This window comes from Styela clava, chromosome 7 (assembly GCF_964204865.1).
Source record: "Styela clava chromosome 7, kaStyClav1.hap1.2, whole genome shotgun sequence".
Classification (NCBI taxonomy): Eukaryota; Metazoa; Chordata; class Ascidiacea; order Stolidobranchia; family Styelidae; genus Styela; species Styela clava.
The window spans coordinates 1,079,797-1,100,454 of NC_135256.1; the positions used below are offsets into that span (position 1 = coordinate 1,079,797).

The 20,658-nt window shown below is 40.0% G+C and overlaps 1 long non-coding RNA gene across 1 annotated transcript; it reads left to right on the forward strand.

The window, feature by feature from the left end:
* Window positions 1-8,550: 8,550 nt before the first annotated feature.
* LOC144425052 (uncharacterized) lies at window positions 8,551-20,634 on the forward strand. Its single transcript, XR_013477225.1, has 3 exons — window positions 8,551-8,709; window positions 15,284-15,490; window positions 20,605-20,634. It is a non-coding gene; the product is annotated as an uncharacterized LOC144425052 (long non-coding RNA).
* Window positions 20,635-20,658: the final 24 nt, after the last annotated feature.

Here is a 20,658-nt window from a genome sequence, read left to right on the forward strand (position 1 = left end):
TCACCCTAACCTACTGTGAACACCCCCTCACTTTCATTATTAAGCTGAATTTCCGCTCACCCTAACCTACTGTGAACACCCCCTCACTTTCATTATTGAGCTGAATTTTTACTCACCCTAACCTACTGTGAACACCCCATCACTGGGGCTCCCGAAGTATGCGAACCAAGATGGCGGACATCGGTATGTAATATGTGTACTAGGTTAGGGTTAGGCCATAATTTTAGGTATAAATACTACGGAGGCTCTTGGCTAGTCTTCGAACTGATAATAGGACTAAAAAAAGGAAAATTGGAAAAAAATCCTGTTACCCATGTTACGTTCCGATGTCCGCCATCTTGGTTCGCATACTTCGGGAACACCCCCTCACTTTCATTATTGAGCTGAATTTCCACTCACCCTAACCTACTGTGAACACCCCCTCACTTTCATTATTGAGCTGAATTTTTACTCACCCTAACCTACTGTGAACACCCCCGCACTTTCATTATTTAGTCAAGTTTTTACTCACCCTAACCTAATGTGAACACCCCCTCACTTTCATTATTGAGCTGAATTTTTACTCACCCTAACCTACTGTGAACATCCACTCACTTTCAGTATTTAGTCAAGTTTTTACTCACCCTAACCTACTGTGAACACCTCCTCACTTTCATTATTGCGCTGAATTTTTACTCACCCTAACCTACTGTGAACATCCCCTCACTTTCAGTATTTAGTCAAGTTTTTACTCACCCTTACCTACTGTGAACACCCCCTCACTTTCATTATTGAGCTGAATTTTTACTCACCCTAACCTACTGTGAACACCCCCTCACTTTCATTATTGAGCTGAATTTTTACTCACCCTAACCTACTGTGAACACCCCCTCACTTTCAGTATTTAGTCAAGTTTTTACTCACCCTAACCTACTGTGAACACCCCCTCACTTTCATTATTGAGCTGAATTTTTACTCACCTTAACCTACTGTGAACACCCCCTCACTTTCAGTATTTAGTCAAGTTTTTACTCACCCTTACCTACTGTGAACACCCCCTCACTTTCATTATTGAGCTGAATTTTTACTCACCCTAACCTACTGTGAACACCCCCTCACTTTCAGTATTTAGTCAAGTTTTTACTCACCCTAATCTACTGTGAACACCCCCTCACTTTCATTATTGAGCTGAATTTTTACTCACCTTAACCTACTGTGAACATCCCCTCACTTTCAGTATTTAGTCAAGTTTTTACTCACCCTAACCTACTGTGAACACCCCCTCACTTTCATTATTGAGCTGAATTTTTACTCACCCTAACCTACTGTGAACACCCCCTCACTTTCAGTATTTAGTCAAGTTTTTACTCACCCTAACCTACTGTGAACACCCCCTCACTTTCATTATTGAGCTGAATTTTTACTCACCCTAACCTACTGTGAACACCCCCTCACTTTCAGTATTTAGTCAAGTTTTTACTCACCCTAATCTACTGTGAACACCCCCTCACTTTCATTATTGAGCTGAATTTTTACTCACCTTAACCTACTGTGAACATCCCCTCACTTTCAGTATTTAGTCAAGTTTTTACTCACCCTAACCTACTGTGAACACCTCCTCACTTTCATTATTGAGCTGAATTTTCACTCACCCTAACCTACTGTGAACACCCCCTCACTTTCATTATTGAGCTGAATTTTTACTCACCCTAACCTACTGTGAACATCCCCTCACTTTCAGTATTTAGTCAAGTTTTTACTCACCCTAACCTACTGTGAACACCCCCTCACTTTCATTATTGAGCTGGATTTTTACTCACCCTAACCTACTGTGAACACCCCCTCACTTTCAGTATTTAGTCAAGTTTTTACTCACCCTAACCTACTGTGAACACCCCCTCACTTTCATTATTGAGCTGAATTTTTACTCACTCTAACCTACTGTGAACACCCCCTCACTTTAGGTATTTAGTTAAACTTTCACTCACTCTAAACTACTGTGAACACCCCCTCACTTTCAGTATTTAATCAAGTTTTTACTCACCCCAACCTATTGTGAACACCCCCTCACTTTCAATATTTAGTCAAGTTTTCACTCACCCTAACCCACTAAGTACACCCCTCACTTTCAATTTGGTAAATTTTCACTCACCCCAACCTACTGGTTACACCCCCTCACTTTAAGTATTTATTTAAATTTTCACTCACCCTAACTTACTGTGAACACCCCCTCACTTTCAATATTTAGTCAAATTTTCACTCACCCTAACTTACTGTGAACACCCCCTCACTTTCAATTTGATAAATTTTCATTCACCCCAACCTACTGTGAACACCCCTCACTTTCAATTTGATAAATTTTCACTCACCCCTACCTACTGAGAACACCCCTCACTTTAAGTATTTAGTCAAGTTTTTACTCATCCTAACCTACTGTGAACACCCCTCACTTTCAGTATTTAGTCAAGTTTTTACTCATCCTAACCTACTGTGAACACCCCCTCACTTTAAGTATTTAGTCAAGTTTTTACTCACCTTAACCTACTGTGAACACCCCTCACTTTCATTGTTTAGCTGAATTTTTACTCACCCCAACCCACTGTGAACCCCCCTCACTTTCATTATTTAGCTGAATTTTTACTCATCCTAACCTACTGTGAACACCCCCTCACTTTCAGTATTTAGTCAAGTTTTTACTCACCCTAACCTACTGTGAACCCCCCTCACTTTCATTATTTAGCTGAATTTTTACTCACCCTAACCTACTGTGAACACCCGCACACTTTCAGTATTTAGTCAAGTTTTTACTCACCCTGACCTACTGTGAACACCCCTCACTTTCAGTATTTAGTCAAGTTTTTACTCATCCTAACCTAATGTGAACACCCCCTCACTTTAAGTATTTAGTCAAGTTTTTACTCACCCTAACCTACTGTGAACACCCCCTCACTTTCATTATTGAGCTGAATTTTTACTCACCCTAACCTACTGTGAACACCCCCTCACTTTCAGTATTCAGTCAAGTTTTTACTCACCCTAACCTACTGTGAACACCCCCTCACTTTCATTATTGAGCTGAATTTTTACTCACCCTAACCTACTGTGAACACCCCCTCACTTTCATTATTTAGTCAAGTTTTTACTCATCCTAACCTACTGTGAACACCCCTCACTTTCAGTATTTAGTCAAGTTTTTACTCATCCTAACCTATTGTGAACACCCCCTCACTTTAAGTATTTAGTCAAGTTTTTACTCACCCTAACCTACTGTGAACACCCCCTCACTTTCATTATTGAGCTGAATTTTTACTCACCCTAACCTACTGTGAACACCCCCTCACTTTCATTATTTAGCTGAATTTTTACTCACCTTAACCTACTGTGAACACCCCCTCACTTTCATTATTGAGATGAATTTTTACTCACCCTAACCTACTGTGAACACCCCCTCACTTTCATTATTGAGCTGAATTTTTACTCACCCTAACCTACTGTGAACATCCCCTCACTTTCAGTATTTAGTCAAGTTTTTACTCACCCTAACCTACTGTGAACACCCCCTCACTTTCAGTATTTAGTCAAGTTTTTACACACCCCAACCTACTGTGAACACCCCCTCACTTTCAATATTTAGTCAAGTTTTCACTCACCCTAACCCACTAACAACACCCCTCACTTTCAATTTGGTAAATTTTCACTCACCCCAACCTACTGGTTACACCCCCTCACTTTAAGTATTTATTTAAATTTTCACTCACCCTAACTTACTGTGAACACCCCCTCACTTTCAATATTTAGTCAAATTTTCACTCACCCTAACTTACTGTGAACACCCCCTTACTTTCAATTTGATAAATTTTCATTCACCCCAACCTACTGTGAACACCCCTCACTTTCAATTTGATAAATTTTCACTCACCCCTACCTACTGAGAACACCCCTCACTTTAAGTATTTAGTCAAGTTTTTACTCATCCTAACCTACTGTGAACCCCCTCTCACTTTCATTATTGAGCTGAATTTTTACTCACCCTAACCTACTGTGAACACCCCCTCACTTTCATTATTGAGCAGAATTTCCGCTCACCCTAACCTACTGTGAACACCCCCTCACTTTCATTATTGAGCTGAATTTTTACTCACCCTAACCTACTGTGAACACCCCATCACTGGGGCTCCCGACCTATGCGAACCAAGATGGCGGACATCAGAATGTAATATGTGTACTAGGTTAAGGTTAGGCCATAATTTTAGGTATAAATACTACGGGAGGCTCTTGGCTAGTCTTCGAACTGATAATAGGACTAAAAAAAGGAAAATTGGAAAAAAATCCTGTTACCCATGTTACGTTCCGATGTCCGCCATCTTGGTTCGCATACTTCGGGAACACCCCCTCACTTTCATTATTGAGCTGAATTTCCACTCACCCTAACCTACTGTGAACACCCCCTCACTTTCATTATTGAGCTGAATTTTTACTCACCCTAACCTACTGTGAACACCCCCGCACTTTCATTATTTAGTCAAGTTTTTACTCACCCTAACCTACTGTGAACACCCCCTCACTTTCATTATTGAGCTGAATTTTTACTCACCCTAACCTACTGTGAACACCCCCTCACTTTCATTATTTAGTCAAGTTTTTACTCATCCTAACCTACTGTGAACACCCCTCACTTTCAGTATTTAGTCAAGTTTTTACTCATCCTAACCTATTGTGAACACCCCCTCACTTTAAGTATTTAGTCAAGTTTTTACTCACCCTAACCTACTGTGAACACCCCCTCACTTTCAATTTGATAAATTTTCATTCACCCCAACCTACTGTGAACACCCCTCACTTTCAATTTGATAAATTTTCACTCACCCCTACCTACTGAGAACACCCCTCACTTTAAGTATTTAGTCAAGTTTTTACTCATCCTAACCTACTGTGAACACCCCTCACTTTCAGTATTTAGTCAAGTTTTTACTCATCCTAACCTACTGTGAACACCCCCTCACTTTAAGTATTTAGTCAAGTTTTTACTCACCTTAACCTACTGTGAACACCCCCTCACTTTCATTGTTTAGCTGAATTTTTACTCACCCCAACCCACTGTGAACCCCCCTCACTTTCATTATTTAGCTGAATTTTTACTCATCCTAACCTACTGTGAACACCCCCTCACTTTCAGTATTTAGTCAAGTTTTTACTCACCCTAACCTACTGTGAACCCCCCTCACTTTCATTATTTAGCTGAATTTTTACTCACCCTAACCTACTGTGAACACCCGCACACTTTCAGTATTTAGTCAAGTTTTTACTCACCCTGACCTACTGTGAACACCCCTCACTTTCAGTATTTAGTCAAGTTTTTACTCATCCTAACCTAATGTGAACACCCCCTCACTTTAAGTATTTAGTCAAGTTTTTACTCACCCTAACCTACTGTGAACACCCCCTCACTTTCATTATTGAGCTGAATTTTTACTCACCCTAACCTACTGTGAACACCCCCTCACTTTCAGTATTCAGTCAAGTTTTTACTCACCCTAACCTACTGTGAACACCCCCTCACTTTCATTATTGAGCTGAATTTTTACTCACCCTAACCTACTGTGAACACCCCCTCACTTTCATTATTTAGTCAAGTTTTTACTCATCATAACCTACTGTGAACACCCCTCACTTTCAGTATTTAGTCAAGTTTTTACTCATCCTAACCTATTGTGAACACCCCCTCACTTTAAGTATTTAGTCAAGTTTTTACTCACCCTAACCTACTGTGAACACCCCCTCACTTTCATTATTGAGCTGAATTTTTACTCACCCTAACCTACTGTGAACACCCCCTCACTTTCATTATTTAGCTGAATTTTTACTCACCTTAACCTACTGTGAACACCCCCTCACTTTCATTATTGAGATGAATTTTTACTCACCCTAACCTACTGTGAACACCCCCTCACTTTCATTATTGAGCTGAATTTTTACTCACCCTAACCTACTGTGAACATCCCCTCACTTTCAGTATTTAGTCAAGTTTTTACTCACCCTAACCTACTGTGAACACCCCCTCACTTTCAGTATTTAGTCAAGTTTTTACACACCCCAACCTACTGTGAACACCCCCTCACTTTCAATATTTAGTCAAGTTTTCACTCACCCTAACCCACTAACAACACCCCTCACTTTCAATTTGGTAAATTTTCACTCACCCCAACCTACTGGTTACACCCCCTCACTTTAAGTATTTATTTAAATTTTCACTCACCCTAACTTACTGTGAACACCCCCTCACTTTCAATATTTAGTCAAATTTTCACTCACCCTAACTTACTGTGAACACCCCCTTACTTTCAATTTGATAAATTTTCATTCACCCCAACCTACTGTGAACACCCCTCACTTTCAATTTGATAAATTTTCACTCACCCCTACCTACTGAGAACACCCCTCACTTTAAGTATTTAGTCAAGTTTTTACTCATCCTAACCTACTGTGAACCCCCTCTCACTTTCATTATTGAGCTGAATTTTTACTCACCCTAACCTACTGTGAACACCCCCTCACTTTCATTATTGAGCAGAATTTCCGCTCACCCTAACCTACTGTGAACACCCCCTCACTTTCATTATTGAGCTGAATTTTTACTCACCCTAACCTACTGTGAACACCCCATCACTGGGGCTCCCGACCTATGCGAACCAAGATGGCGGACATCAGAATGTAATATGTGTACTAGGTTAAGGTTAGGCCATAATTTTAGGTATAAATACTACGGGAGGCTCTTGGCTAGTCTTCGAACTGATAATAGGACTAAAAAAAGGAAAATTGGAAAAAAATCCTGTTACCCATGTTACGTTCCGATGTCCGCCATCTTGGTTCGCATACTTCGGGAACACCCCCTCACTTTCATTATTGAGCTGAATTTCCACTCACCCTAACCTACTGTGAACACCCCCTCACTTTCATTATTGAGCTGAATTTTTACTCACCCTAACCTACTGTGAACACCCCCGCACTTTCATTATTTAGTCAAGTTTTTACTCACCCTAACCTACTGTGAACACCCCCTCACTTTCATTATTGAGCTGAATTTTTACTCACCCTAACCTACTGTGAACATCCCCTCCCTTTCAGTATTTAGTCAAGTTTTTACTCACCCTAACCTACTGTGAACACCCCCTGACTTTCATTATTGCGCTGAATTTTTACTCACCCTAACCTACTGTGAACACCCCCTGACTTTCATTATTGCGCTGAATTTTTACTCACCCTAACCTACTGTGAACATTCTCTCACTTTCAGTATTAAGTCAAGTTTTTACTCACCCTTACCTACTGTGAACACCCCCTCGCTTTCATTATTGAGCTGAATTTTTACTCACCCTAACCTACTATGAACACCCCCTCACTTTCATTATTGAGATGAATTTTTACTCACCCTAACCTACTGTGAACACCCCCTCACTTTCAGTATTTAGTCAAGTTTTTACTCACCCTAACCTACTGTGAACACCCCCTCACTTTCATTATTGAGCTGCATTTTTACTCACCTTAACCTACTGTGAACACCCCCTCACTTTCAGTATTTAGTCAAGTTTTTACTGACCCTAACCTACTGTGAACACCCCCTCACTTTCATTATTGAGATGAATTTTTACTCACCCTAACCTACTGTGAACACCCCCTGACTTTCATTATTGCGCTGAATTTTTACTCACCCTAACCTACTGTGAACACCCCCTGACTTTCATTATTGCGCTGAATTTTTACTCACCCTAACCTACTGTGAACATTCTCTCACTTTCAGTATTAAGTCAAGTTTTTACTCACCCTTACCTACTGTGAACACCCCCTCGCTTTCATTATTGAGCTGAATTTTTACTCACCCTAACCTACTATGAACACCCCCTCACTTTCATTATTGAGATGAATTTTTACTCACCCTAACCTACTGTGAACACCCCCTCACTTTCAGTATTTAGTCAAGTTTTTACTCACCCTAACCTACTGTGAACACCCCCTCACTTTCATTATTGAGCTGCATTTTTACTCACCTTAACCTACTGTGAACACCCCCTCACTTTCAGTATTTAGTCAAGTTTTTACTGACCCTAACCTACTGTGAACACCCCCTCACTTTCATTATTGAGCTGAATTTTTACTCACCCTAACCTACTGTGAACACCCCCTCACTTTCAGTATTTAGTCAAGTTTTTACTCACCCTAACCTACTGTGAACACCCCCTCACTTTCAGTATTTAGTCAAGTTTTTACTCACCCTAACCTACTGGTTGCACCCCCCCACTTTAAGTATTTAAGTAAATTTTTATTCACCCTTACCTAACCATGAACAACCCCCATTTTGTTATTTAGTTTCATCAATTCCAAACTCCCTCTGTGATTGGAGCCAAATTTGAAATTCTGGAATCGTTGTGTCGGGAGTATAAATAATAATTTTATAATGAATAAAAGAGTATTAGGAAGTCATATGCTGAACATGAACATAATTTCATTCAATACTTTTGTGATTCAGAAACCAACATAACTGGATCTACAGTGCAAGACTTGGACATCGAAACTGCTGAAAATGTCTCTTTGGTCGCAGAGGTAGCAAACATAGCAGCGAGTAAAGAGACAAGTGTGCGAGCTGAGGAGGTTTCTTTTTCCACTGAACAAGCAAACGTTACGGCAGGGGAGGCAATTATCTCTGCAAATGTACTTCAACAAACCAACATTAGTGGTAAATAATTTTTATACCTCTTGTGAGTTCTGGCTATGTCATGTCAATCTGGGCCGGACATCTTTCAGTCCATCTGAACTGGCGTCTTGAATTTTTCAAATGCAGGAATAGAGAACTGATATTGCCAAGTACCCATGAGTACATCTAGTGTATTTTATAGTGTTAGTTATCATGGTACTTGAAATTGTGGACTACTGAAAGAATGTGGTTTAAAATGGGCTTCTTTGAACACCCCCCGTCCCACTTCCAGTATTCAGTTTTTAGTATTTATTTCAGTATTTAGTAATAGGACTAAAAAAAGGAAAATTGGAAAAAAATCCTGTTACCCATGTTACGTTCCGATGTCCGCCATCTTGTTTGCATACTTCGGGAACACCCCTCACTTTCATTATTGAGCTGAATTTCCACTCACCCTAACCTACTGTGAACACCCCCTCACTTTCATTATTGAGCTGAATTTTTACTCACCCTAACCTACTGTGAACACCCCCGCACTTTCATTGTTTAGTCAAGTTTTTACTCACCCTAACCTACTGTGAACACCCCCTCACTTTCATTATTGAGCTGAATTTTTACTCACCCTAACCTACTGTGAACATCCTCTCACTTTCAGTATTTAGTCAAGTTTTTACTCACCCTAACCTACTGTGAACACCCCCTCACTTTCATTATTGAGCTGGATTTTTACTCACCCTAACCTACTGTGAACACCCCCTCACTTTCAGTATTTAGTCAAGTTTTTACTCACCCTAACCTACTGTGAACACCCCCTCACTTTCATTATTGAGCTGAATTTTTACTCACTCTAACCTACTGTGAACACCCCCTCACTTTAGGTATTTAGTTAAACTTTCACTCACTCTAAACTACTGTGAACACCCCCTCACTTTCAGTATTTAGTCAAGTTTTTGCTCACCCCAACCTATTGTGAACACCCCCTCACTTTCAATATTTAGTCAAGTTTTCACTCACCCTAACCCACTAAGTACACCCCTCACTTTCAATTTGGTAAATTTTCACTCACCCCAACCTACTGGTTACACCCCCTCACTTTAAGTATTTATTTAAATTTTCACTCACCCTAACTTACTGTGAACACCCCCTCACTTTCAATATTTAGTCAAATTTTCACTCACCCTAACTTACTGTGAACACCCCCTCACTTTCAATTTGATAAATTTTCATTCACCCCAACCTACTGTGAACACCCCTCACTTTCAATTTGATAAATTTTCACTCACCCCTACCTACTGAGAACACCCCTCACTTTAAGTATTTAGTCAAGTTTTTACTCATCCTAACCTACTGTGAACACCCCTCACTTTCAGTATTTAGTCAAGTTTTTACTCATCCTAACCTACTGTGAACACCCCCTCACTTTAAGTATTTAGTCAAGTTTTTACTCACCTTAACCTACTGTGAACACCCCCTCACTTTCATTATTTAGCTGAATTTTCACTCACCCCAACCCACTGTGAACCCCCCTCACTTTCATTATTTAGCTGAATTTTTACTCATCCTAACCTACTGTGAACACCCCCTCACTTTCAGTATTTAGTCAAGTTTTTACTCACCCTAACCTACTGTGAACCCCCCTCACTTTCATTATTTAGCTGAATTTTTACTCACCCTAACCTACTGTGAACACCCGCACACTTTCAGTATTTAGTCAAGTTTTTACTCACCCTGACCTACTGTGAACACCCCTCACTTTCAGTATTTAGTCAAGTTTTTACTCATCCTAACCTACTGTGAACACCCCCTCACTTTAAGTATTTAGTCAAGTTTTTACTCACCCTAACCTACTGTGAACACCCCCTCACTTTCATTATTGAGCTGAATTTTTACTCACCCTAACCTACTGTGAACACCCCCTCACTTTCAGTATTTAGTCAAGTTTTTACTCACCCTAACCTACTGTGAACACCCCCTCACTTTCATTATTGAGCTGAATTTTTACTCACCCTAACCTACTGTGAACACCCCCTCACTTTCATTATTTAGTCAAGTTTTTACTCATCCTAACCTACTGTGAACACCCCTCACTTTCAGTATTTAGTCAAGTTTTTACTCATCCTAACCTATTGTGAACACCCCCTCACTTTAAGTATTTAGTCAAGTTTTTACTCACCCTAACCTACTGTGAACACCCCCTCACTTTCATTATTGAGCTGAATTTTTACTCACCCTAACCTACTGTGAACACCCCCTCACTTTCATTATTCAGCTGAATTTTTACTCACCTTAACCTACTGTGAACACCCCCTCACTTTCATTATTGAGATGAATTTTTACTCACCCTAACCTACTGTGAACACCCCCTCACTTTCATTATTGAGCTGAATTTTTACTCACCCTAACCTACTGTGAACATCCCCTCACTTTCAGTATTTAGTCAAGTTTTTACTCACCCTAACCTACTGTGAACACCCCCTCACTTTCAGTATTTAGTCAAGTTTTTACTCACCCCAACCTACTGTGAACACCCCCTCACTTTCAATATTTAGTCAAGTTTTCACTCACCCTAACCCACTAACAACACCCCTCACTTTCAATTTGGTAAATTTTCACTCACCCCAACCTACTGGTTACACCCCCTCACTTTAAGTATTTATTTAAATTTTCACTCACCCTAACTTACTGTGAACACCCCCTCACTTTCAATATTTAGTCAAATTTTCACTCACCCTAACTTACTGTGAACACCCCCTCACTTTCAATTTGATAAATTTTCATTCACCCCAACCTACTGTGAACACCCCTCACTTTCAATTTGATAAATTTTCACTCACCCCTACCTACTGAGAACACCCCTCACTTTAAGTATTTAGTCAAGTTTTTACTCATCCTAACCTACTGTGAACCCCCTCTCACTTTCATTATTGAGCTGAATTTTTACTCACCCTAACCTACTGTGAACACCCCCTCACTTTCATTATTGAGCAGAATTTCCGCTCAACCTAACCTACTGTGAACACCCCCTCACTTTCATTATTGAGCTGAATTTTTACTCACCCTAACCTACTGTGAACACCCCATCACTGGGGCTCCCGACCTATGCGAACCAAGATGGCGGACATCAGAATGTAATATGTGTACTAGGTTAAGGTTAGGCCATAATTTTAGGTATAAATACTACGGGAGGCTCTTGGCTAGTCTTCGAACTGATAATAGGACTAAAAAAAGGAAAATTGGAAAAAAATCCTGTTACCCATGTTACGTTCCGATGTCCGCCATCTTGGTTCGCATACTTCGGGAACACCCCCTCACTTTCATTATTGAGCTGAATTTCCACTCACCCTAACCTACTGTGAACACCCCCTCACTTTCATTATTGAGCTGAATTTTTACTCACCCTAACCTACTGTGAACACCCCCGCACTTTCATTATTTAGTCAAGTTTTTACTCACCCTAACCTACTGTGAACACCCCCTCACTTTCATTATTGAGCTGAATTTTTACTCACCCTAACCTACTGTGAACATCCCCTCACTTTCAGTATTTAGTCAAGTTTTTACTCACCCTAACCTACTTTGAACACCCCCTGACTTTCATTATTGCGCTGAATTTTTACTCACCCTAACCTACTGTGAACACCCCCTGACTTTCATTATTGCGCTGAATTTTTACTCACCCTAACCTACTGTGAACATCCCCTCACTTTCAGTATTAAGTCAAGTTTTTACTCACCCTTACCTACTGTGAACACCCCCTCGCTTTCATTATTGAGCTGAATTTTTACTCACCCTAACCTACTATGAACACCCCCTCACTTTCATTATTGAGATGAATTTTTACTCACCCTAACCTACTGTGAACACCCCCTCACTTTCAGTATTTAGTCAAGTTTTTACTCACCCTAACCTACTGTGAACACCCCCTCACTTTCATTATTGAGCTGCATTTTTACTCACCCTAACCTACTGTGAACACCCCCTCACTTTCATTATTGAGCTGAATTTTTACTCACCCTAACCTACTGTGAACACCCCCTCACTTTCATTATTTAGCTGAATTTTTACTCACCCTAACCTACTGTGAACCCCCCTCACTTTCATTATTTAGCTGAATTTTTACTCACCCTAACCTACTGTGAACACCCGCACACTTTCAGTATTTAGTCAAGTTTTTACTCACCCTGACCTACTGTGAACACCCCTCACTTTCAGTATTTAGTCAAGTTTTTACTCATCCTAACCTACTGTGAACACCCCCTCACTTTAAGTATTTAGTCAAGTTTTTACTCACCCTAACCTACTGTGAACACCCCCTCACTTTCATTATTGAGCTGAATTTTTACTCACCCTAATCTACTGTGAACACCCCCTCACTTTCAGTATTTAGTCAAGTTTTTACTCACCCTAACCTACTGTGAACACCCCCTCACTTTCATTATTGAGCTGAATTTTTACTCACCCTAACCTACTGTGAACACCCCCTCACTTTCATTATTTAGTCAAGTTTTTACTCATCCTAACCTACTGTGAACACCCCTCACTTTCAGTATTTAGTCAAGTTTTTACTCATCCTAACCTATTGTGAACACCCCCTCACTTTAAGTATTTAGTCAAGTTTTTACTCACCCTAACCTACTGTGAACACCCCCTCACTTTCATTATTGAGCTGAATTTTTACTCACCCTAACCTACTGTGAACACCCCCTCACTTTCATTATTTAGCTGAATTTTTACTCACCTTAACCTACTGTGAACACCCCCTCACTTTCATTATTGAGATGAATTTTTACTCACCCTAACCTACTGTGAACACCCCCTCACTTTCATTATTGAGCTGAATTTTTACTCACCCTAACCTACTGTGAACATCCCCTCACTTTCAGTATTTAGTCAAGTTTTTACTCACCCTAACCTACTGTGAACACCCCCTCACTTTCAGTATTTAGTCAAGTTTTTACTCACCCCAACCTACTGTGAACACCCCCTCACTTTCAATATTTAGTCAAGTTTTCACTCACCCTAACCCACTAACAACACCCCTCACTTTCAATTTGGTAAATTTTCACTCACCCCAACCTACTGGTTACACCCCCTCACTTTAAGTATTTATTTAAATTTTCACTCACCCTAACCTACTGTGAACACCCCCTCACTTTCATTATTGAGCAGAATTTCCGCTCACCCTAACCTACTGTGAACACCCCCTCACTTTCATTATTGAGCTGAATTTTTACTCACCCTAACCTACTGTGAACACCCCATCACTGGGGCTCCCGACCTATGCGAACCAAGATGGCGGACATCAGAATGTAATATGTGTACTAGGTTAAGGTTAGGCCATAATTTTAGGTATAAATACTACGGGAGGCTCTTGGCTAGTCTTCGAACTGATAATAGGACTAAAAAAAGGAAAATTGGAAAAAAATCCTGTTACCCATGTTACGTTCCGATGTCCGCCATCTTGGTTCGCATACTTCGGGAACACCCCCTCACTTTCATTATTGAGCTGAATTTCCACTCACCCTAACCTACTGTGAACACCCCCTCACTTTCATTATTGAGCTGAATTTTTACTCACCCTAACCTACTGTGAACACCCCCGCACTTTCATTATTTAGTCAAGTTTTTACTCACCCTAACCTACTGTGAACACCCCCTCACTTTCATTATTGAGCTGAATTTTTACTCACCCTAACCTACTGTGAACATCCCCTCACTTTCAGTATTTAGTCAAGTTTTTACTCACCCTAACCTACTGTGAACACCCCCTGACTTTCATTATTGCGCTGAATTTTTACTCACCCTAACCTACTGTGAACACCCCCTGACTTTCATTATTGCGCTGAATTTTTACTCACCCTAACCTACTGTGAACATCCCCTCACTTTCAGTATTAAGTCAAGTTTTTACTCACCCTACCTACTGTGAACACCCCCTCGCTTTCATTATTGAGCTGAATTTTTACTCACCCTAACCTACTATGAACACCCCCTCACTTTCATTATTGAGATGAATTTTTACTCACCCTAACCTACTGTGAACACCCCCTCACTTTCAGTATTTAGTCAAGTTTTTACTCACCCTAACCTACTGTGAACACCCCCTCACTTTCATTATTGAGCTGCATTTTTACTCACCTTAACCTACTGTGAACACCCCCTCACTTTCAGTATTTAGTCAAGTTTTTACTCACCCTAACCTACTGTGAACACCCCCTCACTTTCATTATTGAGCTGAATTTTTACTCACCCTAACCTACTGTGAACACCCCCTCACTTTCAGTATTTAGTCAAGTTTTTACTCACCCTAACCTACTGTGAACACCCCCTCACTTTCAGTATTTAGTCAAGTTTTTACTCACCCTAACCTACTGGTTGCACCCCCCCACTCTAAGTATTTAAGTAAATTTTTATTCACCCTTACCTAACCATGAACAACCCCCATTTTGTTATTTAGTTTCATCAATTCCAAACTCCCTCTGTGATTGGAGCCAAATTTGAAATTCTGGAATCGTTGTGTCGGGAGTATAAATAATAATTTTATAATGAATAAAAGAGTATTAGGAAGTCATATGCTGAACATGAACATAATTTCATTCAATACTTTTGTGATTCAGAAACCAACATAACTGGATCTACAGTGCAAGACTTGGACATCGAAACTGCTGAAAATGTCTCTTTGGTCGCAGAGGTAGCAAACATAGCAGCGAGTAAAGAGACAAGTGTGCGAGCTGAGGAGGTTTCTTTTTCCACTGAACAAGCAAACGTTACGGCAGGGGAGGCAATTATCTCTGCAAATGTACTTCAACAAACCAACATTAGTGGTAAATAATTTTTATACCTCTTGTGAGTTCTGGCTATGTCATGTCAATCTGGGCCGGACATCTTTCAGTCCATCTGAACTGGCGTCTTGAATTTCTCAAATGCAGGAATAGAGAACTGATATTGCCAAGTACCCATGAGTACATCTAGTGTATTTTATTGTGTTAGTTATCATGGTACTTGAAATTGTGGACTACTGAAAGAATGTGGTTTAAAATGGGCTTCTTTGAACACCCCCCGTCCCACTTCCAGTATTCAGTTTTTAGTATTTTATTTTTTAAAAAATATTTTATCACCCTAACCTACTGTGTACAACTCCTCACTTTCAATATTTAGGTAAATTTTTACTCACCCTAACCTACTGTGAACACCCCCTCACTTTAAGTATTAATTTTCAATTTTTATTCGCCCTAACCTACTGAAAACACCTTCTCACTTTCTGTATTTAATCAAGTTTTTACTCACCCTAACCTACTGTGAACACCCCTCACTTTCAGTATTTAATCAAGTTTTTACTCACCCTAACCTACTGTGAACAACCTTTCACTTTGGGTATTAATTTTCAATTTTCACTCACCCTAACCTACTGAGAACACCTTCTCACTTTCAGTATTTAATCAAGTTTTTACTCACCCTAACCTACTGTGAACACCCCTCACTTTCAGTATTTAGTCAAGTTTTTACTCACCCTAACCTACTGTGAACACCCCTCACTTTCAGTATTTAGTCAAGTTTTTACTCACCCTAACCTACTGTGAACAACCTCTCACTTTGGGTATTAATTTCGAATTTTCACTCACCCTAACCTACTGAGAACACCTTCTCACTTTCTGTATTTAATCAAGTTTTTACTCACCCTAACCTACTGTGAACACCCCTCACTTTCAGTATTTAATCAAGTTTTTACTCACCCTAACCTACTGTGAACAACCTTTCACTTTGGGTATTAATTTTCAATTTTCACTCACCCTAACCTACTGAGAACACCTTCTCACTTTCAGTATTTAATCAAGTTTTTACTCACCCTAACCTACTGTGAACACCCCTCACTTTCAGTATTTAGTCAAGTTTTTACTCATCCTAACCTACTGTGAACACCCCCTCACTTTAAGTATTTAGTCAAGTTTTTACTCACCCTAACCTACTGTGAACACCCCCTCACTTTCATTATTGAGCTGAATTTTTACTCACCCTAACCTACTGTGAACACCCCCTCACTTTCATTGTTTAGTCAAGTTTTTACTCACCCTAACCTACTGTGAACACCCCCTCACTTTCATTATTGAGCTGAATTTTTACTCACCCTAACCTACTGTGAACATCCCCTCACTTTCAGTATTTAGTCAAGTTTTTACTCACCCTAACCTACTGTGAACACCCCCTCACTTTCATTATTGAGCTGGATTTTTACTCACCCTAACCTACTGTGAACACCCCCTCACTTTCAGTATTTAGTCAAGTTTTTACTCACCCTAACCTACTGTGAACACCCCCTCACTTTCATTATTGAGCTGAATTTTTACTCACTCTAACCTACTGTGAACACCCCCTCACTTTAGGTATTTAGTTAAACTTTCACTCACTCTAAACTACTGTGAACACCCCCTCACTTTCAGTATTTAGTCAAGTTTTTACTCACCCCAACCTATTGTGAACACCCCCTCACTTTCAATATTTAGTCAAGTTTTCACTCACCCTAACCCACTAAGAACACCCCTCACTTTCAATTTGGTAAATTTTCACTCACCCCAACCTACTGGTTACACCCCCTCACTTTAAGTATTTATTTAAATTTTCACTCACCCTAACTTACTGTGAACACCCCCTCACTTTCAATATTTAGTCAAATTTTCACTCACCCTAACTTACTGTGAACCCCCCCTCACTTTCAATTTGATAAATTTTCATTCACCCCAACCTACTGTGAACACCCCTCACTTTCAATTTGATAAATTTTCACTCACCCCTACCTACTGAGAACACCCCTCACTTTAAGTATTTAGTCAAGTTTTTACTCATCCTAACCTACTGTGAACACCCCTCACTTTCAGTATTTAGTCAAGTTTTTACTCATCCTAACCTACTGTGAACACCCCCTCACTTTAAGTATTTAGTCAAGTTTTTACTCACCTTAACCTACTGTGAACACCCCCTCACTTTCATTATTTAGCTGAATTTTTACTCACCCCAACCCACTGTGAACCCCCCTCACTTTCATTATTTAGCTGAATTTTTACTCATCCTAACCTACTGTGAACACCCCCTCACTTTCAGTATTTAGTCAAGTTTTTACTCACCCTAACCTACTGTGAACCCCCCTCACTTTCATTATTTAGCTGAATTTTTACTCACCCTAACCTACTGTGAACACCCGCACACTTTCAGTATTTAGTCAAGTTTTTACTCACCCTGACCTACTGTGAACACCCCTCACTTTCAGTATTTAGTCAAGTTTTTACTCATCCTAACCTACTGTGAACACCCCCTCACTTTAAGTATTTAGTCAAGTTTTTACTCACCCTAACCTACTGTGAACACCCCCTCACTTTCATTATTGAGCTGAATTTTTACTCACCCTAACCTACTGTGAACACCCCCTCACTTTCAGTATTTAGTCAAGTTTTTACTCACCCTAACCTACTGTGAACACCCCCTCACTTTCATTATTGAGCTGAATTTTTACTCACCCTAACCTACTGTGAACACCCCCTCACTTTCATTATTTAGTCAAGTTTTTACTCATCCTAACCTACTGTGAACACCCCTCACTTTCAGTATTTAGTCAAGTTTTTACTCATCCTAACCTATTGTGAACACCCCCTCACTTTAAGTATTTAGTCAAGTTTTTACTCACCCTAACCTACTGTGAACACCCCCTCACTTTCATTATTGAGCTGAATTTTTACTCACCCTAACCTACTGTGAACACCCCCTCACTTTCATTATTTAGCTGAATTTTTACTCACCTTAACCTACTGTGAACACCCACTCACTTTCATTATTGAGATGAATTTTTACTCACCCTAACCTACTGTGAACACCCCCTCACTTTCATTATTGAGCTGAATTTTTACTCACCCTAACCTACTGTGAACATCCCCTCACTTTCAGTATTTAGTCAAGTTTTTACTCACCCTAACCTACTGTGAACACCCCCTCACTTTCAGTATTTAGTCAAGTTTTTACTCACCCCAACCTACTGTGAACACCCCCTCACTTTCAATATTTAGTCAAGTTTTCACTCACCCTAACCCACTAACAACACCCCTCACTTTCAATTTGGTAAATTTTCACTCACCCCAACCTACTGGTTACACCCCTCACTTTAAGTATTTATTTAAATTTTCACTCACCCTAACTTACTGTGAACACCCCCTCACTTTCAATATTTAGTCAAATTTTCACTCACCCTAACTTACTGTGAACACCCCCTCACTTTCAATTTGATAAATTTTCATTCACCCCAACCTACTGTGAACACCCCTCACTTTCAATTTGATAAATTTTCACTCACCCCTACCTACTGAGAACACCCCTCACTTTAAGTATTTAGTCAAGTTTTTACTCATCCTAACCTACTGTGAACCCCCTCTCACTTTCATTATTGAGCTGAATTTTTACTCACCCTAACCTACTGTGAACACCCCCTCACTTTCATTATTGAGCAGAATTTCCGCTCACCCTAACCTACTGTGAACACCCCCTCACTTTCATTATTGAGCTGAATTTTTACTCACCCTAACCTACTGTGAACACCCCATCACTGGGGCTCCCGACCTATGCGAACCAAGATGGCGGACATCAGAATGTAATATGTGTACTAGGTTGAGGTTAGGCCATAATTTTAGGTATAAATACTACGGGAGGCTCTTGGCTAGTCTTCGAACTGATAATAGGACTAAAAAAAGGAAAATTGGAAAAAAATCCTGTTACCCATGTTACGTTCCGATGTCCGCCATCTTGGTTCGCATACTTCGGGAACACCCCCTCACTTTCATTATTGAGCTGAATTTCCACTCACCCTAACCTACTGTGAACACCCCCTCACTTTCATTATTGAGCTGAATTTTTACTCACCCTAACCTACTGTGAACACCCCCGCACTTTCATTATTTAGTCAAGTTTTTACTCACCCTAACCTACTGTGAACACCCCCTCACTTTCATTATTGAGCTGAATTTTTACTCACCCTAACCTACTGTGAACATCCCCTCACTTTCAGTATTTAGTCAAGTTTTTACTCACCCTAACCTACTGTGAACACCCCCTGACTTTCATTATTGCGCTGAATTTTTACTCACCCTAACCTACTGTGAACACCCCCTGACTTTCATTATTGCGCTGAATTTTTACTCACCCTAACCTACTGTGAACATCCCCTCACTTTCAGTATTAAGTCAAGTTTTTACTCACCCTTACCTACTGTGAACACCCCCTCGCTTTCATTATTGAGCTGAATTTTTACTCACCCTAACCTACTATGAACACCCCCTCACTTTCATTATTGAGATGAATTTTTACTCACCATAACCTACTGTGAACACCCCCTCACTTTCAGTATTTAGTCAAGTTTTTACTCACTCTAACCTACTGTGAACACCCCCTCACTTTCATTATTGAGCTGCATTTTTACTCACCTTAACCTACTGTGAACACCCCCTCACTTTCAGTATTTAGTCAAGTTTTTACTCACCCTAACCTACTGTGAACACCCCCTCACTTTCATTATTGAGTTGAATTTTTACTCACCCTAACCTACTGTGAACACCCCCTCACTTTCAGTATTTAGTCAAGTTTTTACTCACCCTAACCTACTGTGAACACCCCCTCACTTTCAGTATTTAGTCAAGTTTTTACTCACCCTAACCTACTGGTTGCACCCCCCCACTCTAAGTATTTAAGTAAATTTTTATTCACCCTTACCTAACCATGAACAACCCCCATTTTGTTATTTAGTTTCATCAATTCCAATCTCCCTCTGTGATTGGAGCCAAATTTGAAATTCTGGAATCGTTGTGTCGGGAGTATAAATAATAATTTTATAATGAATAAAAGAGTATTAGGAAGTCATATGCTGAACATGAACATAATTTCATTCAATACTTTTGTGATTCAGAAACCAACATAACTGGATCTACAGTGCAAGAATTGGACATCGAAACTGCTGAAA